Source organism: Rhinoraja longicauda, chromosome 27 (genome assembly GCF_053455715.1).
Source record: "Rhinoraja longicauda isolate Sanriku21f chromosome 27, sRhiLon1.1, whole genome shotgun sequence".
Taxonomy (NCBI): Eukaryota; Metazoa; Chordata; class Chondrichthyes; order Rajiformes; family Arhynchobatidae; genus Rhinoraja; species Rhinoraja longicauda.
In genome coordinates, this window is record NC_135979.1 from 9,689,154 (window position 1) to 9,716,495 (window position 27,342).

Genomic DNA, 27,342 nt, shown 5'->3' on the forward strand with positions numbered 1-27,342 from the left:
AAAAAGTAACGATGATAAAGGAAACAGCCCATTGTCAGCTGTTTGTAGGGTGAAAACGAGAAGCTAACCAAAAGTAACTCGAAATGTCTGGCAGCATCTCTGGAGAACATGGACAAGTGTTGTCTTGGGTCACGATCCTTCTTCAGAGTGATTGTTGTGGTACAGAGTTAGAAGAGAGTTGGGAGCAGGACAAATCTTGTCAAGTGGGGCAGCACGGTGGCACAGCAATAGAGCTGCTGCCTTACAGCGCCAGAGACCCGGGTTCGACCCTGACTATGGGTGCTGTCTGTATAGAGTTTGTACATTCTCCCTGTGACTGTGTGGGTTTCCTCTGGGTCCTCTGGTTTCCCCCCACATTCCAAAAACATGCAGCTTTGTAGGTTAATTGTCTTCTGTAAATTATTCCTTGGGTGCAGGATAGAAGTCATGTATGGGTGAGTACCAGTTGGTGCGGACTCGGCGGGCTGAAGGGCCTGTTTCCACACTGTACCTTTAAACTAAACTAAAGGTAGATAGGTAGATACAGGTGAGCATTTTTTTTGATTGGCAGATGGTTCGACAAAGACCAGAGATGAAAAGATAAAAAGAGATAAAGAGATAAGGACAGAAAAGGTGTGAAATTTGAAGCCAAATGTAGGAATGTAGGTGGAAGTAGAGGGGGGATGGGAGGGGTAAAGGGAGAAATGGGTGTGCATCCAGGTGAGGCACTGGGAGAAATGAGGTGGGGGTTGGTTGCGGTTGCTTTGGTATTTTTTCTTCCAAAGAGTTTCATGAGATTTTCTACATCAACCTGCAAAGGTAATTGAGGTCTGACCCGAAACGTCATCTATTCCTTTTCTCCAGAGGTGCTGCCTGACCCGCTGAGTTACTGCAGCATTTTGTGTCTCTCATCGGCCTAAACAGTTCCTTCATTACACAAGGTAAATTGAGCCTTGTGTGCAGGAAGGAACTGCCGATAGAAACATAGAAACATAGAAAATGGGTGCAGGAGTAGGCCATTCGGCCCTTCGAGCCTGCACCGCCATTCAATATGATCATGGCTGATCATCAAAATCAGTCTCCCGTACCTGCCTTCTCTCCATACCCGCCGATCCCTTTAGCCACAAGGGCCACATCTAACTCCCTCTTAAATATAGCCAATGAACTGGCCTCAACTACCTTCTGTGGCAGAGAATTCCACAGATTCACCACTCTCTGTGTGAAAAAAACGTTCTCATCTCGGTCCTAAAAGACTTCCCCCTTATCCTTAAACTGTGACCCCTTGTTCTGGACTTCCCCAACATCGGGAAGAATCTTCCTGCATCTAGCCTGTCCAACCCCTTAAGAATTTTGGAAGTTTCTATAAGATCCCCCCTCAATCTTCTAAATTCCAGCGAGTACAAGCCGAGTCTATCCAGTCTTTCTTCATATGAAAGTCCTGCCATCCCAGGAATCAATCTGGTGAACCTTCTCTGTACTCCCTCTATGGCAAGAATGTCTTTCCTCAGATTAGGAGACCAAAACTGTACGCAATACTCCAGGTGTGGTCTCACCAATGCCCTGTACAACTGCAGCAGAACCTCCCTGCTCCTATACCAAGGAACAGAGCTCTCTGTAAGACAGTGGAGTGTTTGCATCGGTTTTTGTGTCACTGCTGAGTGCGGAAGGGTTGAAGCATGAGTACCACAAACCAGTACAGTCGGGGACAGCCATCCAGTTACTTATTCCCCCGTTCCTTCTCTCCAGAGATGCTGCCTGTCCTGCCGAGTTACTCCAGCATTTTTGCGTCTTATCTTCGGTGTAAAGCAGCATCTGCAGTTCCTTCCGACACCAAAGAAATACTTCAGTTGTGAAACAGTTAATGCAACCATTGTTTCATGTAGCCCGCTTTCATGGCGAATAAAAGGTTTGATTTATGCGAGGAATTTTACAGTTCCGTTGGGACATTAATCTATAATACATTATGATGAAATCAGTCCCAGCTCCTGAATCTCGCCGTGCTCTGCTTTTAGCCCCTTGTTGGGTTGGAGCTAATTAACTGTGCCACCTTATCAGCTCCGACACACACCGTACATAGAGAATGGGAATTAACTCCTGCCTCTGATAAGCCATTGTTTGAGCCCAAAGGAAAGCCAGCTGTCTATTCAGCTCTCCCGAAATGCTGAGGAGGGCAGCTCTCTGATCTGTGAGAACATTCATTTCTATAAAGAGGCATCGCCAGTTTGGGTGTCATTAATTTTTTGGGGAAAAATGCCGGCGTTTTCTGCTTTCTTTCTTGTTCCATTTTGATCAACCATTCCCATGGCTTCTATTTCATTTCTCTGTAATTCTCTTAAACACAGCCCCGGAAAAATTCCTTCCAAAGCTCCTCGCATTTGTTTCAAAGAGAGAAGTGAAAACATGTATTACTTATCGAGGTGTCCCAAAGACCATCACAGCCATGAATGGCATGTTGTTTGAAGCCTAGCTATGGTTTAGAGATGCAGCGTGGAAAAGAGGTCCTTCGGCCCACCAAGTCCACGACGCCCATCGGTCACCCGTTCACACTAGTTCTATGTTATCCCTCCTTTGCGTCCACTCCCTTCACACTAGGGGGCGATTTACAGTGTCCGATTAACCTCCACACCCTGCACGTCGTTGGGATGTGGGAGGAAACCGGAGCACCCGGAGGGAACCCACGTGGTCCCACAGGGAGAATGTGCAAACTCGGCAAGGCAGCACCTGAGGTCAAGATCGAATGGGTCTCTGGTGGTGTGAAGCAGCAGCTCGACCAGCTTGCACAACCTTGCAACCCAATATCGGAATGCAGTTACATATAGTTACATTACATTACTGTTCCATATAGTTGTAATGTGGGAGAAGTGGGAGCCACTCTGTGCACAGGCAGCTTCCATAAACATGAGATAAATGCCCAGCTAATCTGTTTCTGTAACGACGGTGAAGGGATAATGTTGGTCGGAGCACCAGGATGAATCCTCTTGCTCCTTTTCAATTAAATGCCCCAGGATCTTTACTTGAGAGAGATGGTATCTGGGTAGAGGCGTCTTTTCAATTGCCTACGGATTCACTGGTAAAATTTTGTTTGCTTTTTGGACATGTAATAATATTTCCCTAGATTTATCCCACTATGCCATTGCATATTTTAAAGATATCATTCAGTTCATTTCTCAGCATTGTTTTCTTGTTCTTAACAACTTCCAGTTTTGTAAATCTGTTTTTGTTTGTTGCATCTTTACCAAATGCCCCATAATATTTTTTTTGCATACCCCCCACATCCCAAAGATGCTCAATTGGCCTCTGTAAAATTGCCCTCATTCGGGAGTGGATGAGGAAGTGGGATAACCAGTGTTTAACCAGCGATCGATGGTCTGTGTGGACTCAGTGGCTTTATTCAAGTTTAACAATTGTATCATTCTGAAAATGGACCCAGAGTTTGACTTATTTTTGTTTTGAAGCCAGAAAGCTTAGTCCAATGCCAGCAGACTTTTAATCTTTAGCTTGTGAAGCCCTGGCTTTTTAGAGGAACGAACAATATGCATGGAAGCGAGACAGTTTGACACTACACTCTAATAAAACTTAATTTGACTGGAGCATATATTTCACAAATGGTTTGTTTTATGGGCATCAAGTTAATCTGAAGTCCCGGCCTGCTACACTGGGGAATGTGGATGTCAGAGACTGTATTCAAAGAGAGAGTAAGAGTTCAGAATACAGTTTACAACTAACAGAGAAAGAGCAGATAAATACATTTGCAAGGGCCACAATGAGGTTTAGTTTAGTTTAATTTTTTTAATTTAGGCATACAGCTTGGAAACAGGCCCTTTGGCCCACTGAGTCCAAGCCGACCAGCGATCCCCGCACATTAACGCTATCCTACACACACGAGGGACAGTTTACATTTATACGAAGCCAATTAACCTACAAACCTGTACATCTTTGGGACGTGGGAGGAAACCGAAGATCTCGGAGAAAACCCATGCAGGTCTTGCGGAGGACGTACAAACTCCGTACAGACAGCACCTGAAGGCAGGATTGAACCCAGGTCTCTGTAAGGCGGCAACTCTACCGCTGCGCCACCGTGCCACCCTTTTGGAAATTGGAATTGGAATTGGAAGACTCATAACAGAAGCTGTTTCTTGAATCCGGTGGTAGGTGCTTGCAAGCTTTGGCATCTTCTGCCCGACAGGAGTGGGGAGAGGAAGGAATGACAGGAGTGTGAGTGGTCCTTGATTATGTTGGCTGCTTTCCTGAGCATTATCAAGTGTAGATCCCTGGATAGATGCTGCCTGACCTGCTGAGTTACTCCAGCATTTTGGGTCTTCCTTGGTAAATCAGCATGTGCAGTTCATTGTGCCTAAGTGTAGATGGTGTCAATTGCAGGTGGGGGTAGTGAGGCTGCTTTACATGATGGATTGACTGCGTTCACAACTCTGCAATTTCTTGTGGTCAATAGACAATAGACAATAGGAGCAGGAGTAGGCCATTTGGCCCTTCGAGCCAGCACCGCCATTCAATGTGATCATGGCTGATCATTCGCAATCAGTACCCCGTTCCTGCCCTCTCCCCATACACCCTGACTCCGCTATCATTAAGAGCTCTATCTAACTGGTCATGTCTCTATCTGGTCGGTCGTAGGCTCTACCCGGTCATAGGCAGAGCGGTGACCATACCAAGCAGCAAAGTATTTGGATATGATGATTTCCATAGGGAATCTGTAGTAAATCCTTAAGTCATTAGAGACATGTTGTATTTTCCGCAGCCTTCTGAGGAATTAGAGCTTTCCTAGCAGCAGCATTAATGTGATTGGGAACCAACTTTTCACGATCCAAATCCTTTCTTAGTCGACACAAGCCAGGAGTGTGATGAAATACTTGCGACTTAGCTTGGGCTCAGCGATATCGGAGCTCACTATCTGCTTAATGGCTGTCCATACACTCCTTTAAACAACCACTCTATCACCATCTATGCCATGTGCATGCAGTGTGTGCAGCATGCTGAAGGCATCGCAACTACTCGTAAAGGCTTCTTTGGCAGCAGCTCCAAACCAGTAGCCTCTACCACCAAAAGATACAGATCAAAAGGTACATGGGAACTCCGCCACACTTTCACCACAATGTAGTTAATGAAGAAGGGTCTCGACCCAAAACGTCACTCATTCCTCCTATCCAGTGATGCTGCCTGTCCCGCTGAGTTCCTCCAGCATATTGTGTCTATCTTCTAGTTATATCAGCTGTTCCTTCATTGTCTCTGGATCCCTGGAATTCTCTCCTCACAGTGCTGTGGCTTTATCGTACAGGTTACTTTAGTTTAGAGATACTGCATGGAAACAGGCCGTTCGGCCCATTGAGTCCGCAATGACCATCGATCGCCTGTTCACACTAGTTCTATGTTATCTACTTTCTACATTCTGAGGATAGTTTATAGAGGGCCAATTAGCCTACGACCCTGCATGTCATTGACATGAAAGAGAAAACCGGAGCACATGTGGTCTCAGGGGAAACGTGCAAACTCCACACAGAGGTCAGGATCGAACCCGGGTCTGTGGTACTGTAAGGCAGCAGTTCTACCACTGTGCTGCTGTGCAGATTATCCCAGTTCTATTAGAAGGTCCATGTTAATTTTCTCAGGGTAATTAGTAATGTAATTGGTCAACGATGGTTGGCGTGGACTCGGTGGATCGAAGTCGGATTTTCCATGCTGTATCTCCAAACTAAACTAAACTAAACATCAAAAATGCAGTTTATTCTATTCTGAGTATTAACTCAAAAATGAATCAAGTTTATTCCATTTCAAACAAATAAAAGATCATAGAAGTTTGGAACTCACGAGCAATGAAAAGCAGCAGATGCCACCGCGATCGTTAGGTTTCATTCTGGGACTGAGAATATGTTTCATAACAGAGCTTTATTTGTCGTTCGGCACCGAAGTACCGAACGAAACTACATAGCAGTCATAGAAAAAAAGAACACAAAACACATAACCCCAACACAAACGTCCATCACAGTGACTCCAAACACCCCCTCACTGTGATGGAGGCAACAAAACTTCCACTCTCTTCCCCACGCCCACGGACAGACAGCTCGTCCCCGACCGACCCGCACAGTCCCCGCACCGGGCGCTGAAACGTCCCGCGGCCGAACCGGGCAATGAAAGGCACGCGACCAAGCCTTGCGCAGCTAAGTCCAGTGGCCGAGCCGCACCGGGCGATGTAAAGTCCCGTGGTCGAGCCGCACCAGCGATGTTAAGTCCCGTGGCCGAGCCGCACCGGGCGATGTTAAGTCCCGTGGTCGAGCCGCACCGGGCGATGTTAAGTCCCGCAGTCGAGCCGCACCAGCGATGAAAAGACCCGCAGCCGAGCCGCACCGGGCGGTGTTAAGTCCCGCAGCCGAGCTGCACCGGGCGATGTTAAGTCCCGCAGTCGAGCCGCACCAGCGATGTAAAGTCCCGCGGCCGAGCCGCACCGGGCGATGTTAAGTCCCGCGGCCGAGCCGCACCGGGCACTGTTAAGTCCAGCGGCCAAGCCGCACCGGGCGATGTAAAGTCCAGCGGCCGAGCCGCACCGGGCACTGTTAAGTCCAGCGGCCAAGCTGCACCGGGCGATGTAAAGTCCAGCGGCCGAGCCGCACCGGGCACTGTTAAGTCCAGCGGCCAAGCTGCACCGGGCGATGTTAGGCCCCGCAGCCGAGCCGCACCCCGCGCCGTGAGGAAGAGAAAAGTTCCCCCCCCCCCCCACACCACCACCCCCTCCCACACATACACAACCAAAAAAATATATAAAAACCATCCCAACACCGACACACAACAAAAAAAAAAGGAAAAAAGACGAACAGACTGCTAGTGAGCCGCTGCCGTTAGGCGCCGCCACTTCCGGATGTATTTGTTGTAAGGATATGAATGTTGCTGACAGTGCTGGCACTTCATGCCATTCTTAATCGCCCCTGAAGTGAGAAGGCAGATAAATGCCAACTATATTGGTGGCTCGAAGTCACATATAAAGGGGTATACATGCAGAAAATGGGCGGTTTTCTCCCAGATAGTAATCCGGTTATTTCATGCACCCCGTTACAGAGGTTAGATTTTCAATAAAATCACTGACTTATTTAATTACTTGGATTTAAATTCCCAGATGCCTGGTGGGAACCAAACTCATGTCTCTGGATCAACGATCCAGACCTCTGGTTGCTGGTCCAGTAACCGGCATGTTACCTTGTCATGAGGGAATATGAAGCCATTGAGATAAAAGCAATTAGGACACAGATCTGACATAATTTCACTGGATGGCCAAGTAAGCACCATGAGTTTAGTTTAGAGATACCACGCATGGAAGCAGGCATTCGGCCCACCCAGTCAATGCCGACCATCAATCACTATTCACACTAGTTCTAGGTTATCCCACTTGCCCATCCACTGCCGACACACTAAGGGCAATTAACCTACAAAGGTCGATTAACCTACAAAGCCGCACATCTTTGGAATGTGGGAGGAAACATTGTTGGGGGAGTCCAGAACAAGGGGCCACAGTTTAAGAATAAGGGGTAGGCCATTTAGAACGGAGATGAGGAAAAACTTTTTCAGTCAGAGAGTTGTGAATCTGTGGAATTCTCTGCCTCAGAAGGCAGTGGAGGCCAATTCTCTGAATGCATTCAAGAGAGAGCTAGATAGAGCTCTTAAGGATAGCGGAGTCAGGGGGTATGGGGAGAAGGCAGGAACGGGGTACTGATTGAGAATGATCAGCCATGATCACATTGAATGGTGGTGCTGGCTCGAAGGGCTGAATGGCCTCCTCCTGCACCTATTGTCTATTGTCTATTGAAACCCAGTCGGGCACAGGGAAAACATGCAAACTCCACACAGACAGCACCCAAGTTCAAGATTGAGCCTGCGTCTCTGGCGCTGTGAAGCAGCGGTTCTTCCAGCTGTGCCACTGTGCTGCCCATGTGTATTAGATTATCTTCCTATTTTATATTCCTACCACAGCATGTCCAAAATTGCGGACCAACCTGGGTCTTGTCGAGATTTATCATCACTTCTGCTCTTTTATTATGTATATTAAAGTACAAAATGCTGTGGGCCTTTATCGTTCCCTTAGTATGCAAAGTTCTGCAAAATAAAACCACATAACGCATGTGATATCTTCCTTCTTGTGTTTGAGGCAGCAGAAGTTATGAAGCTGCTTCTGCTTCTGCTGTTTCTGTTTGTTGTCGTTCACCTGACTGAGGTCAGTTGACAGGGCTCACCACGGGGAGGTCGACAACGTGAGCCCCAACATGTGATATGTGAAGCCCCCATATCACAGTGTTTTCCAGAGGAATGTCTACATAATGGCCTATATTTAATCTCAGAGAGGTATGTATTGGTTAGAGTTTGCACCTCCCAATCGATAGCTGCCTTGCAGGAATAACTTCAGCAGTTGAAAGCTTTCTCCAGATTGGTTGTTTAATGAGATTCCCTGTGCAGCAAAACATTGTTACTTTTCGCATATCGTTCAATCATTTGTTCGATATCTCTCCATATCACCATACATATACATGCCTCTTTTCCCTTTCCCCTGACTCTGAGTCTGAAGAAGGGTCTCGACCTGAAATGTCACCTATGCCTATATATATAGTATAAGAAAATAACTGCAGATGCTGGTACAAATCGATTTATTCACAAAATGCTGGAGTAACTCAGCAGGTCGGACAGCATCTCGGGAGAGAAGGAATGGGTGACGTTTTTCGGGTCGAGACCCTTCTTCAGACTGATGTCAGGGGGGAGGGACAAAGGAAGGATATAGGTGGAGACAGGAAGATAGAGGGAGATCTGGGAAGGAGGAGGGGAAGGGAGGGACAGAGGAACTATCTAAAGTTGGAGAAGTCGATGTTCATACCACTGGGCTGCAAGCTGCCCAGGCGAAATATGAGGTGCTGTTCATCCAATTTCCGGTGGGCCTCACTATGGCACTGGAGGAGGCCCATGACAGAAAGGTCAGACTGGGAATGGGAGGGGGAGTTGAAGTGCTCGGCCACCGGGAGATCAGTTTGGTTAATGCGGACCGAGCGCAGGTGTTCAGCGAAGCGATCGCCGAAATGTCACCTATGCCTTTTCTCCAGAGATGCTGCCCGACCCGCTGAGTTACTCCAGCATTTTTGTGTCTATCTTCACGTCAGGTTCCGTTAGCTTTCAATGCCAGGTTCATGTAGTGCCCATGTGTGCTAAATGGAACCAGCTGTTGTGTGGACACAATAACAGGTATAACATAACAGAGCTTTATTTGTCGTTCGGTACCGAAGTACCGAACGAAACTACATAGCAGTCATAGAAAAAAAAAAGAACACAAGACACATAGCCCCAACACAAACGTCCATCACAGTGACTCCAAACACCCCCTCACTGTGATGGAGGCAACAAAACTTCCCCTCTCTTCCCCACGCCCACGGACAGACAGCTCGTCCCCAACCGACCCGCACAGTCCCCGCACCGGGCGCTGAAACGTCTCGCGGCCGAACCGGGCGATGAAAGGCCCGCGACCAAGCCTTGCGCAGCTAAGTCCCGCAGCCGAGCCGCACCAGCGGTGAAAAGTCCCGCAGCCGAGCCGCACCGGGCGGTGTTAAGTCCCGCAGCCGAGTTGCACCGGGCGGTGTTAAGCCCCGCAGCCGAGCTGCACCGGGCGATGTTAAGCCCCGCAGCCGAGCTGCACCGGGCGATGTTAAGCCCCGCAGCCGAGCTGCACCGGGCGGTGTTAAGCCCCGCAGCCGAGCTGCACCGGGCGATGTAAAGTCCCGCAGCCGAGTTGCACCGGGCGGTGTTAAGCCCCGCAGCCGAGCTGCACCGGGCGATGTAAGTCCAGCGGCCAAGCCGCACCGGGATGTAAAGTCCAGCGGCCGAGCCGCACCGGGATGTAAAGTCCAGCGGCCGAGCCGCACCGGGGGATGTTAGGCCCCGCAGCCGAGCCGCACCCCGCGCCGTGAGGAAGAGAAAAGTTCCCCACACCCACCCACCCACACCCACCCCCCACACACCACCACCCCCTCCCACACATACACAACCAAAAAAATATATATAAAAATCATCCCAACACCGACACTCAACAAAAAAAAGACGGACAGACTGCTAGTCAGCCTCTGCCGTTAGGAAGATTCGGGGGAAGATTCGGCCTGGTTGCTGCCTGAATGATGAATTTGCTTCTTTTGTTAGTTTGGCGATCCCTGCTGTTCACTCAGATCCTCTGGTGTAAATCTACACCACTTCCTCACTCAAACTCACAAAAAAAAAAAAAAAAATCGCATTCAAACTTTCATTCCAAAATGTGTTCCACATCATTCAGTCGTATTTTGTTTTGCTACAACACGTAATGGCAAGCACAGAAACATAAAGCGATAAATCTGGTTCTATAATGCACTATGTTATCACAGATGCTGTCCTAACAAAATTACTTGGTTTGTCACCCATCATCATATGAAAGGTACACCACTACATCAACACTTTAAGTTCCATGTTACATATTGATATACTCTGAAGAACCATCCAAATCTGTACCGAGCTTTGCTGGTGATATCCTCAAAGAGATACATTATATTGGATAGGATGTACTGAACACAAATAAGCAATTTGGCACAGCTGGTCTGTGCTGGCTTTTATGCTTCAGGTCGTCACCCATCCCTCTTCATCTAACTTTCCTCCAGATAATAAACCCAGCTTCCCCTTAAATGCAGACATGCCCTTTGCCTTGATTACTCCGTGTGGTAGAGAGATCCATGTTCTAACTACTCTCTGCTGAATTCAAAATTAGATTTATCTTTTATTTATGGCCCCCTAGTTTTTTGCTGCCTGCAAGTCCGATTGATCAACTGCCCTTTAATCTTATGGCCCACTCTTAGCCATATTTTATCTTGCGGGGGGAAGAAAAAAAAAACCCCCACAGTATTTAGAAGTCTTTCTTAATACTTCCAAGTTCACAATGTAATGTGTAAAACGTGAGCGCGGTCAGTATCGCAAAAACAAAAGACGTGCAAGTACTGGTGTTCATTTCTAGAGGGACAGAACAGAAAAATAGATACATTTTATTCACCTCATGCCATATCTTGGTTAGATCTTGGCTAGACGGAGAAGCGACTTTTTCCGTGTCGTATCTCCGCCTGCACTGCGGCCTAACGTAGTGGAGTTGGCGGCCTCTTGTTTGGGACTTCTAGAGCTCCAAAACCGCGGAGCTCTTCTTTTAGAAGGATGAGAGGAGATCTTATCGAAACGTATAAGATTATTAAGGGGTTGGACACGTTAGAGGCAGGAAACATGTTCCCAATGTTGGGGGAGTCCAGAACAAGGGGCCGCAGTTTAAGAATAAGGGGTAGGCCATTCAGAACTGAGATGAGGAAAAACTTTTTCAGTCAGAGAGTTGTGAATCTGTGGAATTCTCTGCCTCAGAAGGCAGTGGAGGCCAATTCTCTGAATGCATTCAAGAGAGAGCTGGATAGAGCTCTTAAGGATAGCGGAGTCAGGGGGTATGGGGAGAAGGCAGGATCGGGGTACTGATTGAGAATGTTCAGCCATGATCACATTGAATGGCGATGCTGGCTCGAAGGGCTGAATGGCCTCCTCCTGCACCTATTGTCTATTGTCTATTGTCTATTGAGCCTGCGGTCTTTAACATCTCGGAGCGGGCGATCCCTTTGCCTGGGGGCAGCCTTTGGTGCTCCAAACTGCGGTAGCTGCGGACTTTAACATTGTGGAGCTCGTGGTCCCTGGTTAGAGACCGATTTCGGGAACTCCAAGCCGCAGGAGTTTCAACCACCCTGATGCGGGAGCTCAATCACCGGCTGCAGATGGTTCGACTCCCACAACTGCGGGAGGAAAAGAGGAAAGAAGATAAGACTTCACTGCCTTCCATCACAGTGGGGAATGTGGAGGAGCCGCTGCGGTGGATGCTTACGTCAATTTTTATGTAGTTGTGTGGCTTGTAGCTTTTTTGGTATGACTGTGTGGCAAACTAAATTCCTCGTGTGTTGCAAAACATACCCGGCTAATAAATTACAATTATGATTATGATGATTAAGATTATGTTACTGGTCTATTATCAAGCTCTATGGGACAATTAATCCACCAAAGTGAATAGGGTTCCGACCTGAAACGTCACCTGTCCATGTTCACCAGAGATTCTGCCTGACCTGCTGAGTCACTCCACCATTTTGTGTCCTTTTATATGAACCGGCATCTGCAGTAGTTCCTCGTTCGCTACATTTTGACTGCTCTACTGTGAGATCTCCACAAGATATGCCTACTTTGAAGAAATTCTCCTCCTCTCTCTGAGTACAGTACTGTGAGACTCTCTCTCAGTGCCCCCCCCCCTCTATGATTTCCGCTTCTCCAAGCTTTGTCATGCCTCTCCTCTCTTCCAGGTTTGTTCTAACTCCCCCCCCCACCCCCCCCTTTTCGTTCAGTCTGAAGAAGGGTTCTGAACCCAAACGTCACCTATCAATGTTCTCCAGAGATGCTGCCTGACCCACTGAGTTATTCCAGCACTTTGTGTCCTTTTGATTAGGTCCTAATTGTCATCATTACAGGATCCATTAGGAATAGGCAGCAAGGCAGATATAATAGTGGCGTAATGAGGCTTTTGGATAGACATATGGATATGCAGGGATTAGAGGGCTATGACTTATGCACAGGTAGAAAAGAGATGGTCGAGGTATCATGTTCGGCATAGCCATTGTGGGCCGAAGGTCCCGTTCTTATGTTGTACTGTTCTACGTTCCGTATTGGAACTTTGGTACTGAACGATGACCGTGAAATGCAAGATACTGTTGCGACGGTGGAACACGTCAGCTGTACTGATCAGGGACGAATATCTGGATCGAGGGGTTAACTTTAGCCGAATCAAAGTTTATCCCTTAGCGGCAACTACTGTAGTATTATATTCAGGATGCATTCCCTACTTTTAAAACATAGAACATAGAACAGTGCAATGCAGAAACGAGCCCTTCTGCCCAAAATGTTTGACTCCAGTCTTTAGAGAGATACACAGCGCAGAAGCAGGCCCTTCAGCCCACCGAGTCCATGCCTTCCAGCGAGCACCCCATACACTAACACCATCCTACACGCACTAGGGACAATTTACAATTTTCTTACCGAAGCCAATTAACCTACAAACCTGGGTCAAGATTCACAAAATGCTCAGCAGGTCAGGCAGCATCTCGGGAGAGAAGGAATGGGTGAAATGAACCTACAAACCTGTACGTCTTTGGGGCGTGGGAGGAAACTGGAGCACCCGGAGAAAACCCACACGTTCACAGGGAGAGTGTACAAACTCCGTACAGACTGCACCCTTAGGCAGGATCGAACCCGGGTCTCTGGCGCTGTAAGGCAGCAGCTCTACCGCTGCGCCACCGTGCCGACCACACTTCATGAGTTAACATTTGAAGACAAAACTTGAGTTTTGGTGAGACGCATGGTGAGAGAACGAATTAAACTGGTGGAAAAATGAATAAAGAAAGATGAGTCCCAATTCCATTTTCTGTATACACGAATAAAGGTATGAAATAAAATAGTAATCGATAAATGGCACCCTTTTATCTTACCTGTTACCCCCCGGGAATGATGTTTATTTCAAATTTACATTCCAGTCTGTTTTTTTATATCCATGAAACTTGTAGCCTTGGCCTTCATTTGTCATTCACTGATTTCTTTACCCTCTTTGAAAGACATTAGAGAAAATTCTAGAAGCTCTTTGTACCCATGTCCATCGCCAGTAAATGGCTTCATTATTAGCCCTACCCCGCCTCCTTCCCCTCACCCACTCCAATCTCCATCCCACACCCTCTTCTCCCACCCCTGATCTGTCACCTTACAATATCGAGGCCCAGCGTACAGGCAGCACCCTCAACGTGGGAGAGGGGAATGAAACACATCACGGACCACCGATCCTGTGCACCGTTTACTTCATTTTCATACTGGCTTTTCAGATGCAGTCAATAAGTTCGGTTTGCGTTTTGTTGGCATTAAATGGATTGGAAAGAGATCAGGGAAATGGGAGTGGTGGAGTGTAGTATCAGAGGATGCCGTGTGGTCATTTTCAAGTCACGGAACCGGCCCAGGAGGGTTGGGAATGGAGTGGGGCTGGCACTATCTGGGGTGGGGTCCACATAGCTGGTCCCTACACAAGTTCATAGTTCATAATTTCTAGGAGCAGAATTAGGCCATGTGGCCCGTCAAGTCTACTCCGCCATTCAATTATGGCTGATCTATCCCAACCCCATTCTCCTGCATTCGCCCCGTAACCCCTGACACCCGTACTAATCAAGAAGCTGTCAATATCCGCCTTAAAAATATCAATTGACTCGGCCTCCACAGCCGTCTGTGGCAATGAAGTCCACACATTCACTATCCTCTGACTAAAAAAATTCCATCTCCTCTCCTTTCCAAAGGTACGTCCTTTTATTCTGCACGTGCTCATCCACAACATCTCACGACCAAAGCTGAGATGGTTTATCTGCACTGACTAGTGACACCTGCTGGCAAGGGTATTTGCAACAAATGGTGAGGATGAGACCCATTTTGAATTCACCCTCTCCCACCAACCTCAGGTTTAAGTAGCCTGCTCTGTATTTTGCATTTTATAGTTAAAAAAAATAAATTGGCTTGGTGCTTTTGTAAATTGTCCCTCGTGTGTGTAAGGTAGCAATCGTTAGCAGGGATCGCTGGCCGGTGTAGACACGGTGGGCCTGTTTCTGCACTGTATCTCTAAACTAAACTATAAGCTAAAAATGGAACCCGAGGGGATTTTTTTTCACACAGAATGTGGTGGGGATATGGAACGAGCTTCCAGAGAACGTAGTTGGGCAGGTGCTATAACAACACTTAAAAGACATTTGGAAAGGTACATGGATAAGAAAGGTTTAGAGGGATACGGGGCAACACGGGCAGGTGGGACCAGCATAGATGGCGCTTCATGGATTAGCATGGGCAAATGGGGCCGATGGGCCTGTTTCCGTGCTGTATGACTTTATGACCCTTTGAATACAGCCACCAATGTGCACACAGCAAGAGCCCACAAGGAAAATATGACGATGACCAGAAAATCAATGTTGATGTCATGAGTTGTGGTAAATATGGGTCTGGGCTTTGGTGGGAACACCATTCCTGCTTTGCTGATTGGTGCCACAACCCCTTCAATGTCCATATGATGAGCTCCTTTATATTTCCCTACGATGAAGAAGGAAGCCACGCATTAAGTCTATACCGGTTGGCAGAGCAATCTCATTCCCTCCACTACTTTTCCCTGTAACATGTTCGCCCCACATTCCCATTCATTCCACCACCCATCTACCCGAGGGGCACTTTAGACTGAATAATAATCCTACCCACCTGCGCGTCTTTGGGATTAGGTTCGGTCAGGTTAGACATAAAGCGTGGACCACCGACTCCGCGCCGACCAGCAATCTCCATACACTAACATTCTCCGACACTCCAGGGACAATTTACAAGTTTTACTGAAACCAATTAACCTACACACCTGTACGTCTTTGGACTGTGGGAGGAAACCGTAGCACCCGGGGAAAACCCACGCAGTCACGAGGAGAACGTACAAACTCCGTACAGATAGCACTCGTAGTCAGGATCAAACGCAGGTCTCTGGCGCTGTAAGGCTGCAACTCTACTGCTGCACCAATGAGGAAGATGTAGGAGGAATGTACACAGACAGCACCAGACTGACTTGAGTCACTGGAGTTATGAGGTAGAAGCTTTGTTTCCGTGTCACGATGCCACCCACACCATCTCAGGTTAACACCTCCTTTGAAATTGTTACTTCTAACAATGCAACGCCCCCCTTAATCCACGCAAGCAGCCTTTAATCCAAATTATGAAATGTGGTACAAATCCTCTAACTTCAGATGTTAAGGGAAAGAGTGCCATTCATGTATCAACCTCTATTCCAGACATCCCAGTAGCGCAGCAGTAGAGTTGCTACCTTACAGCACCAGAGACCCGGGTTCGATCCTGACTACGGGAGCTGTCTGTAAGGAGATTGTACGTTCTCCCCATGACCTGCGTGAGCTTTCTCCGAGATCTTCCATTTTCTCCCACACTCCAAAGATGTACAGGTTTGTAGATTAATTGGCTTGGTATAAATGTAAATTACCCCTAGTGTCTAGGGTAGTGTTAATGTGCGTGGATCGCTGGTCGGCGCGGACTCGGTGGGCCGAAGGGCCTGATTCCGCACTGTATCTCTAAACTAAACTAAAATCCCAGAAAGGATCCCGTATTCCAACTATAACCCCAGATATTTTGATGCCAGTGTTTCAGGAGTTGGCATTTCTGGACCAATTTGAAATCAGGTGGAAGGGAACTTTGTTCATCTTTGTAAATCCGAAGAAGTGTCTCGAGCCGAAACGTTACTCATTCCTTCTCTCCAGAGATGCTGCCTGTCCCGCTGAGTTACTCCAGCTTTTTGCGTCTATCTTTTGTAAATCATAGAGTCATGGAACCCTCCAGATATCCTCCATGGAACCTTCCAGAGTCACAGTTATCTGACTGAAACAATAAAAACAATCTCCAACACACATCCTCCCAACAAAATCTTGCCCTTCGGAGATTCTTCCTGAAGTGGCAGTGTGATTATGTTATTTGACCAGTGACTCAGTATCTAATGATCTGGAAAGATGAGTTGAAATTCCCACCAGTTAGGGAGCTTAAATTCCGATAATTAATTTGCAATTGAGGAGCCAGTAAAGGTAATGATGATCATGAACAGGTGGAAAGTTCTGGAACTTGACCAGGCTCATTGATATCCTTTAAGGATGTAAAACTGGTAACATTCTTCAGTCTGCCTTGGTTTAGTTTGGTTTAGTTTGGTTTAGTTTGGTTTAGTTTGGTTTGGAGATGCAGTGTGGAAACAGGCCCTTCGGCCCATCGAGTCTGTGCTGACCAGCACACACTACACACTAGGAACAATTTACAATTTTTACCGAAGCCAATTAACCTACAAACCTGTACGTCTTTGGAGTGTGGGAAGAAACTGGAGCACCCGGGGAAACCCCAGGTGGTCACGGGGAGAACATGTAAACACCCTACAGACAGCACCCGCAGTCAGGAGTGAACCCGGGTCTATGGCGCTGTCGGGCGGCAACTCTACCGCTGCACCACCGTGCCACCCTATGTAACTTCATTAATGTGTTGTCTGTTAACTCATCTTGGAAATGTCCTAGCAAAGTGACTGATAAATGTCGACCATTCCAATGACAGCCATATCCAAAAAAAAGAAATATTAAGAAGGTTGGTTCCATCAATGTTATGAAGGAATTTTTGTTTAACTGCATAATCTTAGACATTAGCTGGACTGATCCTCACCTGATGCACCTCACCTGATGCATGCCTGTTCTGTGTGCCGTGCCAATTTTACTGGCATCAGCACTGTTTCGTAGGTTGCAATGTTACTGTTGGGTTAGATGGCTGCAGGTTCAAGTCTCACTCCAGAGGCTTATGGACAAAATACAGGATGGCACTCTGAGAGGATTCCTTCCGGTGCTGGAGGTACCACCTTTCAGATGAGGTAGCTGTAAACGATCCCACGGTTACTATCACAAGATCGGGCAAGCAAGTCTTCCTTGGGTGTCTTCCTTGGGGTACTGATTGTGCATGACCAGCCACGGTGCTGGCTCGAAGGGCCGAGTGGCCTACTCCTGCACCTATTGTCTGTTGTGTTGGCTGCTTGCACTGCCCCGTCTCCTTCATCAGAACGATGGATTGTTGGTTTGTGTCGGGGTGGGGGGGGGGGGGGGGGGGGAGTTGTGTGTGAGAGAGATGGCGGGTGGTAGTGTTGCCATGCCTTTAAGAGCTGCCACCCTTGCAGTCGTGTGACTTGCAGGCTTTAATCAACTCCATAATTACAGCGGGCCCCACAGTACAGTAATTACTGGCATTGTCCGAGCACAGCTGTTGCTTTCAGCGGAGCTTGTTTTTAGCAGTGTTATTCCGGAGCGCCTTGTTACTCCATGATCCAGGTGCACTAATAGCACACTGATTCTGGGCTGCATGTTTTCCAAGAGGTTTCATTACCATTTAATTTGAGGCTTGATTGAATGTGGGCGAGGCTCAGGGAATCTTGGAAAAAAAATGCCCTGCAAGTCTCTTGCCCGGAGTGGGGAAATCGAGAACCAGAGGACATAGGTGTAAGGTGACGGGGAAGATTTAATAGGATAGGCCACAGAACAACCTCCATGAAAATTCCCATCATTGGATGTCAATAGACAATAGACAATAGGTGCAGGAGGAGGCCATTCGGTCCTACGAGCCAGCACCGCCATTCAATGTGATCATGGCTGATCATTCTCAATCAGTACCCCATTCCTGCCTTCTCCCCATACCCCCTGACTCCACTATCCTTAAGAGCTTTATCTAGCTCTTTCTTGAATGCATTCAGAGAATTGGCCTCCACTGCCTTCTGAGGCAGAGAATTCCACAGATTCACAACTCTCTAACTGAAAAGGTTTTTCCTCATCTCAGTTTTAAATGGCCTACCCCTTATTCTTAAACTGTGGCCCTTGGTTCTGGACTCCCCTAAGATGTCCTGCAAAGGTGATCCCTCAGACTCACTACTAAACTTCCTATAAACCGCATCTATGCAGCCATATTCTATTTTAATTCCATTTATACATTGGCAAATTCAGTTTTTAATTTTAGAGATAAATCGCGGAAACAGGCCCTTCGGCACCGACCAGCGATCCCCGCGCACTAATACTATCCCGCACACACAAGAGACAATTTTGCAGGCCAATTAACCCGCAGACCTGTACGTCTTTGGAGTGTGGGAGGAAACCGAAGATCTCAGAGAAAACCCACGCAGGTCACGGGGAGAACGTACAAACTCCGTACAGACAACGCGCGTCATCAGGATCGAACCCGGGTCTCTGGCGCTGTAAGGCAGTAGCTCTACCGCTGCGTCAACATGCCGCCCTAATGATATCAATGACAAAGTGGTACCACAATAGACAATAGACAATAGGTGCAGGAGGAGGCCATTCGGCCCTTCGAGCCAGCACCGCCATTCAATGTGATCATGGCTGATCATTCTCAATCAGTACCCCGTTCCTGCCTTCTCCCCATACCCCCTGACTCCGCTATCCTTAAGAGCTCTATCTAGCTCTCTCTTGAATGCATTCAGAGAATTGGCCTCCAGTGCCTTCTGAGGCAGTGAATTCCACAGATTCACAGCTCTCTAACTGAAAAAGTTTTTCCTCATCTCAGTTCTAAATGGCCTACCCCTTATTCTTAAACTGTGGCCCCTGGTTCTGGACTCCCCCAACATTGGGAACATGTTTCCTGCTTCTAACGTGTCCAACCCCTTAATAATCTTATACGTTTCGATAAGATCTCCTCTCATCCTTCTAAATTCCAGTGTATACAAGCCTAGTCGCTCCCGTCATTCAACATATGACAGTCCCGCCATTCCGGGAATTAATCTAGTAAACCTACGCTGCACGCCCTCAATAGCACCGTTGTGGGATGTATCTCAAACAATGATGAGAGCGACTGACTCAATGGGTCAGGCAACATCTCTGGAGACCATTTTGTCCTGAGATGCTGCCTGACCCACTAAGTTACTCCAGCATTTTGTGTCATTGTTTTCTCTCTCTTGGGTCTGCCATTACAACCCTCTCCTGTTAGCTGTTGCAGAATTTGCTCCCCATCACATTGTTCATGGGTGGCGGATTGAGGTGAGAAGCTGGCTGGAGAGAGAGAGACGACAGTGGCTTCACCTGGAGGCTGAGAGTGAATAGTCACACAGCAGGGGTTCTGTTGCGGGGGACATCCCCATCATTGGCATCCTGAGGGACACTGGTTGGTGGCAGCAATTGCCTGGTTGCCATTGAGGCAAGTACTCCCGTTAATCTGTGCTGAGTGATGAAAGACAGCCATGCTGGGGAGAGGAGAAGAAACTTTGTTTGGGAACATCTTCGTCCAAGACCGCAAGAAATTGCAGCGAATTGTGGAAGCGGACCAGACCGTCACACAAACCAACCTCCCTTCCGTGGACTGCATTTATACCCCACGCTGCCTCGGCAAGGCCAGCAGCATAATCAAGGACGAGTCGCACCCTGGCCGTTCCCTCTTCTCCCCTCTCCCATCAGGCAAAAGGTACAGAAGTGTGAAAACGCACGCTTCCAGATTCAGGGACAGTTTGTTCCCAGCTGTTAGCACTGTACCTACCGCTGTAAATGGCTCGATTGTAATCACGGATTGTCTGTCCGCTGACTGGATAGCCGGCAACAAAAGCTTCTCACTGTGCCCCCCCCCCCCCCCCCCAGTACATGTGCCAATAAAAACTGAACTAAACGAACGGAACTAAAATGTAACCGGAGAGTTGCGGAGGGAACAGTCTCTGTGGAAAGCGAAAGGGGTGGAGATGAAAGGGGAAGATGTGGCTTGTGGTGGGACCCCCTGTTTTCAGGTGGCGAAAATGTCGGAGGATTATGTGCTGCTGCTGCATGCGGCGACGGCTGATGGGGTGAAAGGTGAGGACGAGGGGGACTCGGTCCCTGTTGTGACTGGGTAGAGGGGATGAAAGAGCGGAGCTACGGGGAACAGAAGAGACACATGTGGGGGCTTCATCTATGATAGAAGTTTGGAACCCCCATTCCCTAAAGGACGAGGACCTCTCAGATGTCCTGGTGTTACTAAAAGAAGAAGGTTCTCAAGCTGAAACATCACCTCTTCCTTCTCTCCAGAGATGCCGCATTTTGTGTCTACCTCCATGCTGGGGAGATCTGTGTCAGAGAGCAAGGGCAATAACAGCAGCATTGTCAGCAGGCTGCAAGCTCTATGCCTGACTGCAATCTCTGCATTCAGCCATCGGCTCTGTGACGAGATTTAATTAGAACAAATTGCTCTTTTAAAAAAAATACTTTCTCTTTCCTTCCCTTTTCTGTTCAAAGTGGATCGTAATTGCACTGTGGCGCAGCGAGGCAGAGGCTCTGGTGTATGGAGAGGGGGAACGTTGATTCAGAATCTCCGTAGGAGATCACTCTGTTGGTCATTTTCCCTCCTTCCTGCGAACAAAGACCCTTTTGATGATAACAGCAAGTCACTGGAGCCATGGCCAAAGACAAGGAACAAGTAGGGCAAGGTGGGGGGGGGGGGGGGGGTGGGGGGGGTGGGGGGTGAGGGAAGGAAGATCTCTGATTTCAGGTCACCGCTGTCTGCTGCTTATGTTCGCTGCTTCAGGGCAGGGCCAGACACTATCATTCTCTCCACCAAATCCTCCCACTGTGCAGGGGATGATGGAGGTTCTGCTTTTTGGTGACACACCAGCGCCCACTTGGAACCCATTCGGGACATTGGTGAGTGTGGAGGGGTCTGAGAGCGTTTCAGGAGTGACATCATTTGTTATCAGCTATGAACCATGTCCTATTGCCCACCATTTCCTTCAGCCAAGCATCAGGCAGTCTTTGTCCCTCCCCCCTCATCTCCAGTCCCCGATGACCTGCGCTGGTTCCACATTAAGAAACATCTCCATTGTTTCATTCTCATTCGTGTTTTCACTTCTCGCCCATTTCTGTAACTTCACCCGACAGCCATCAGGCTACTAAACACTACAGCCTCCAAATAAACTCAGAACGACGTAGACTTGAATGCATTTGTGTTTTTGCACTATTATTGGGTTTGTATTTATGTGTATGCATGTGTGGTGTGTATATACTGCACATATACTATATACCATATACTGTATCTACTACATGTATATATTGTCATATGTCCAAGGTATCGCAAAATGCTGGAGTAACTCAGCGGGTCAGGCAGCATCTCAGGAGAGAAGGAATGGGTGACGTTTCGGGTCCAGACCCTTCTTCAGACTGAAGAAGGGTCTCGACCCGAAAAGTCACCCATTCCGTCTCTCCTGAGATGCTGCCTGACCCGCTGAGTTACTCCAGCATTTTGTGACACCTTCGACTTGTACCAGCATCTGCAGTTATTTTCCTACACAACTTATCATATGTCCGTATACATATGTCCTATATATATATATACAGTCATTATTGTAATATATATATATATATATTATACAGTATAAACACTACATGTACACACAGTATATACAGCATACAGTGTATGCATAATAGCATATGTATATATTGTAAATACAGAGTGTGTGTATATATTTATATATATAGTGTAAGAAAATAACTGCAGATGCTGGTACAAATCGAAGGTATTTATTCACAAAATGCTGGAGTAACTCAGCAGGTCAGGCAGCATCTCAGGAGAGATTCTCTCCTGAGATGCTGCTGACCTGCTGAATTACTCCAGTATTTATATATATATATATATACTGAACTTTTTTTCTTGTTTATTGTATTCTTTACAGAGTACTATGTTTACATATTCTGTTGTGTGGCTGCAAGTAAGAGTTCCATTGTTCTGCCTAGGGCAGAGGACGATAAAACACTCTGACCCTGAGTTGTGTGTTTGTTTCCCCAGTTCCAGCCTCCTGATAATCTTCAATCCTGATTGCTTCGCTTGTGGCAGCTTTGCCTTTAACTGCATCTAAACCCATAACCTCTCTCCCTCTCCTCCTTCAAAATATTGCTCAAAGACATCTCCATTGCCCAAGCTTTGGAATAGCTGTCCCAATATTTTCATAACAACCCTGTGGAATTTTGCATTCAAAAATGGACTATACAAATGCAACTTGCTGTTGTTGTTATTTTTTAAATAAGAAAAGGTGAACCTGAATTGACGTTTACTTTCATTGAGAGATGGCCCCTGAAATATGGGAACGAAGACACACACAGATCAAGAGAGTCAAAGAGACACACAGACCCACACAGACGGCACATGGATCCACGGAAAAACGTAGACCCTATGCTGTGCAGACCCAAGCAGACTCAGTGCTGCCTGGAGTTGTAGAGCCTGTAATTGCTTCAGAGATACCAGCAGGTGGCAGTGTCGACTGCAGTCTCATCAGACACTGGTAACCCTTTAAGGCGATATTATTCGCTCTTTGCCAACTAGTGCGTCCAGTGAAATGTGCCAGTCAGTAAAACCTCATCCAACATATTTTTCTGTTGCTCTCAAATCTCAAAAGCATAAGCATGTCGACTCTATAGTCAAGAGAGTGTCCCGCCTGCAATTGGTCCAGAATGCCACAGCAAGCCTCCATCCAGGTACCCGAAAGAGGGACCATATTACCCCCATTCTGGCCTCTCTTCACTGGCTGCCAGTACGGTTCAGAATCGATTTGAAGATTCTCACGTTTGTATATAAAGCTCTATATCAAAAACTTTCTAACCCCTTACTCTACCTCCAGGTAACTGAGGTCAGCTGACCTGGGGCTACTGACTATCCCACGGTCTAGGCTTAAGCTCAGGGGTGACCGCGCTTTTGCGGTTGCAGCTCCTAGACTGTGGAACAGCATCCCCCTCCCTATCAGATCTGCCGACTCCATCGGCTCTTTTAAGTCCAGGCTCAAAACATACTTCTATTCTTTAGCGTTTTGAAGCCTTCTGATTTTATTTTGTGCTGCTCCATTTGAACTGGGGGTTTTTTTGTGCCTGTGTGTTGTGATGTCTGTTTCTTATTGTGTTTTTAGTACCTGCTCTGATGTACAGCACTTTGGTCAACGTGGGTTGTTTTTAAATGTGCTTTTATAAATAAATTTGACTTGACTTGACTTGAGAGTCAAGAGTGTTTAATTGTCATATGTACTGAAATAGAACAATGAGATTTAGATTTAGATTTAGAGATACAACGCAGAAACAGGCCCTTCGGCCCACCGAGTCCGCGCTGCCCAGCGATCCCCGCACATTTACACTATCCTACACCCACTAGGGGCAATTTTTACATTTACCCAGTCAATTAACCTACATACCTGTACGTCTTTGGAGTGTGGGAGGAAACCGAAGATCTCGGAGAAAACCCACGCAGGTCACGGGGAGAACGTACAAACTCCGTACAGACGGCGCCCGTAGCCAGGATCGAACCTGAGTCTCCGGTGCTGCATTCGCTGTAAGGCAGCAACTGTACCGCTGCGCCACCGTGCCGCACTGGAACAGTGCAGCACAAGAACAGGCCCTTTAGTCCACAATATCCATACCGAATATGATGCCAAGACCATCTCTTAACTACCTGTGCATAATCAAAGATAGGCACAAAAAGCTGGAGTAACTCAGCGGGCCAGGCAGTGTCTCTGGAGAGAAGGAATGGGTGAGGTTTTGGGTCGAGACTGTTCCTCAGACATAATCTATCCCTCCATTCTTTGCTTATCCATATGCCTATTCAATAAATGTCACTGTTGTATAATATTTGCCTCAACCACCAACCCTGGTAGCACATTCTAGACACTCACCATGTTCTATGTAAAAAGTTCCCTCGCTCATCTCCTTTAAACCTTGCCCCTCTCACCTGAAAGCTATGCCCTCTAGTATTTGATTTTTACATCCTGGGTAAAAGGATCTAACTGCCGACCCTCAATATGCATTTCCTAATTTTATATACTTCTGTCAGGTCTCCCAGCAACCTATGGCATATGGAGAGATTCTTACTTGCAGCAGCATAGATTTAGATTTATTTTTAGATTTAGAGATACAACGCGGAAACAGGCCCTTCGGCCCACCGAGTCCGCGCCGCCCAGCGATCCCCGCACATTAACACTATCCTACACACACTAGGGACAATTCTTACATTTGCCCAGTCAATTAACCTACATACCTGTACGTCTTTGGAGTGTGGGAGGAAACCGAAGATCTCGGAGAAAACCCACGCAGGTCACGGGGAGAACGTTCAAACTCTGTACAGACGGCGCCCGTAGTCAGGATCGAACCTGAGTCTCCGGCGCTGCATTCGCTGTAAGGCAGCAACTCTACCGCTGCGCCACCGTGCCGCCCATAGCAGGTCTGTAAAGATAGATAACATAAGAAACAAACAAAAAAAAAGTTCAGTAAATGAAAATAATACAATATTAGTGCAAAATAAAACAAAAGACTGGAGACCTGAGTGCAATTCTGACATCAGATACTTATGCCATTGATATTTTCTTAAAAGGACACAAAGTGCTGGAGTAACACCAGGTGGCAAGATGGCGCAGCGGTAGAGTTGCTGCCTTACAGCATCAGAGACCCGGGTTCGATCCCGATTACGGGTGCTATCTGTATGGAGTTTGTACGTTCTCCCCGTGACCGACATGGGTTTTCTCCAGGTGCTCCGGTTTCCTCTAACACTCCAAAGACGTACAGGTTTATTGTCTAATTGGCATGATAAAAATGTGAATTGTCTGTGGTGTGTGTAGGATAGTGTCAGTGTGTGGGGATCGCTGGTCGGCGCGGACACGGTGGGCCGAAGGGGCCTGTTTACGCTGTATCTCTAACCTAGACTCAGCCAGTCAGATGGCGGCTGCGGAGAGCACGGATGGGTGGTGTTTCAGGTTCGAGACCCTTCTTCTCTTACGTCGGTATTTTCGTACTTTGGTTTAATTTTAGGAATTGTCCGCCAACGAGATTCATCAAAATCCGTGAATTGAACGATTCCTTCCACAGCGAGGACAAGTATCACCGGTGCCTCGACCCCACTGGATGTGATGGCTCAGCCAAATGCAGGTACCAGCTCCAGGGAGCTGCAGGCATCAGAGAAGATGCATCTCCCTTCAACAAACGCTCTGGAGTAAACACCAAGTAAATGCAACACATCGTTCTTTCTTCAAATATATCTTTATTTCCTATGTTCCTGAGACAGATGTATCAATCGCAAAGCAAATATTTACTGTTAAACCTTGGTGCAGGTGAGAGTATTATGAATCAGCCGTGTTACTAAGGGAATGGAATTACCTTCAGGCTAAATCAGTGAGGGGTAATACTGCCCTCGAGTAAACTAGATAGGCCAACATATTTTATAGTTACTGTCTGGGCTCGATCTATTGTTTGGTTTAATTTGGCAACATACCTTATTGCGAGTCGAATCTCTGGATTAGTACCCCTGTAATTTCAACAATTTGGCACCATGCTAATTTGATGCATATACTTGCATCAAAGTGCGACATAAAAAGTGATGCAATTTGGCGTAAAGTTCGAAGCTTTCGCAATTTTTGAGCAAGACTATTAATAAAACATTGCTCCTCCATCAGGATGGTAAATATATACCGAGTGGGATCTCTCAGTTGCCTGTTTTTCAGGGATTTATCTACACTTGGATTCCTTTGCTTGTAGCTACGTCAGAGAAAGATTAGTCCATTGGTTGGGGGTCTCTCTGTCTGCCAGCTCGAGATCACAGCATTGATTGAGATCTCACAGTCCCTCAGAATGAGAACAGTCCAGCGATTGAGATCCCTCTGTTCCTCAGAAAGTGATGTGTACATTGAGTGGGGTATCTCCGTCACCCAGGCACAGAGACAAATCTGTACATTATCTGGTATCACAAGTCTCTCAATCACTCAGGGAGAAATCTGTGCATTGTGTGTGGTCTCTCAGTCCCACAGCAAGAGGACCTGTGCAATGGCTGAGTTCACCTACTCTCTTGGAAAGTTCACCTTTGGATTGTCTAAGATCTCTATGTTTCAGAGACTGATCTGTGGGTTGACTTAGGTCCCAGATTTCAGAGAAATATCATTGCTTGGGACCTCTCAGCCCTTTGCTCTCCCTTCATTTCAACTGCAGGGATCCCCGAACAATGTGAGTCCTTTCATTTCAACCATCGAGACTAATTGACTTGAAGGCAGTTGTGTTGCTGCCTGACTGTAAAGATTTGGTGTGAAATTGGTAATATCAGCTCAGTTGCTATTAGTTCCTATATGTAACCAGAAGGTTTATTCATTTTTTGTATTAGGGTTTTCAGTTTCATTGGTTACATAATAACTCTGTGTCTATACATAATGGAATGGCCGAACAATGGTGGGAGTGACCTTTGCCTTAAATTAAAGAATTTGTCTTCCAACCTGTTTCTTAGTTTCTTTTCTTTTAATTCTTTACACTTTGGACTTTACAGGTACAGCGTGAAAACAGACTCTTCGGCCCTGTGAGTCCTCATCGAACAGCGATCACCCCGTACACTAGCACTATCCTACACACCAGGGACGATTTCCAATTTTTACCAAAGCCAATTAACCTGCAAACCTGTACGTCTTTGGAGTGTGGGAGGAAACACGGAGCACCCGGAGAAATCCCACGCGGACACAGGGAGAACATGCAAATTTCATACAAGCAGCACCCATAGTCAGGATCGAACCTGGGTCTCTGGCGTGGTAAGGCAGCAACTCTACCGCTGTGCCAATGTGCCGCCCCAAGTGTAATATAGTTTAGTTTCGTTTATTGTCACATGTACCGAGGTAGGGCGAAAAGGTTTTTGTTGCACTGCTAACCAATCAGCGAAGAGACAATACATGATTCCAATCGAGCCGTCCACAGT

At 47.1% G+C, this 27,342-nt stretch overlaps 1 long non-coding RNA gene across 3 annotated transcripts in view; it reads left to right on the forward strand.

The window, feature by feature from the left end:
• Nucleotides 1-26,843, forward strand: part of LOC144606945 (uncharacterized) — a 164,139-nt gene extending 137,296 nt beyond the window's left edge. For all 3 annotated transcript variants that reach the window (XR_013549013.1, XR_013549015.1, XR_013549014.1), the window contains one exon: nt 25,425-26,843. This is a non-coding gene — a long non-coding RNA (uncharacterized LOC144606945). The remainder of the gene's footprint in view (nt 1-25,424) is intronic.
• The last annotated feature ends 499 nt before the right edge of the window (nt 26,844-27,342 follow it).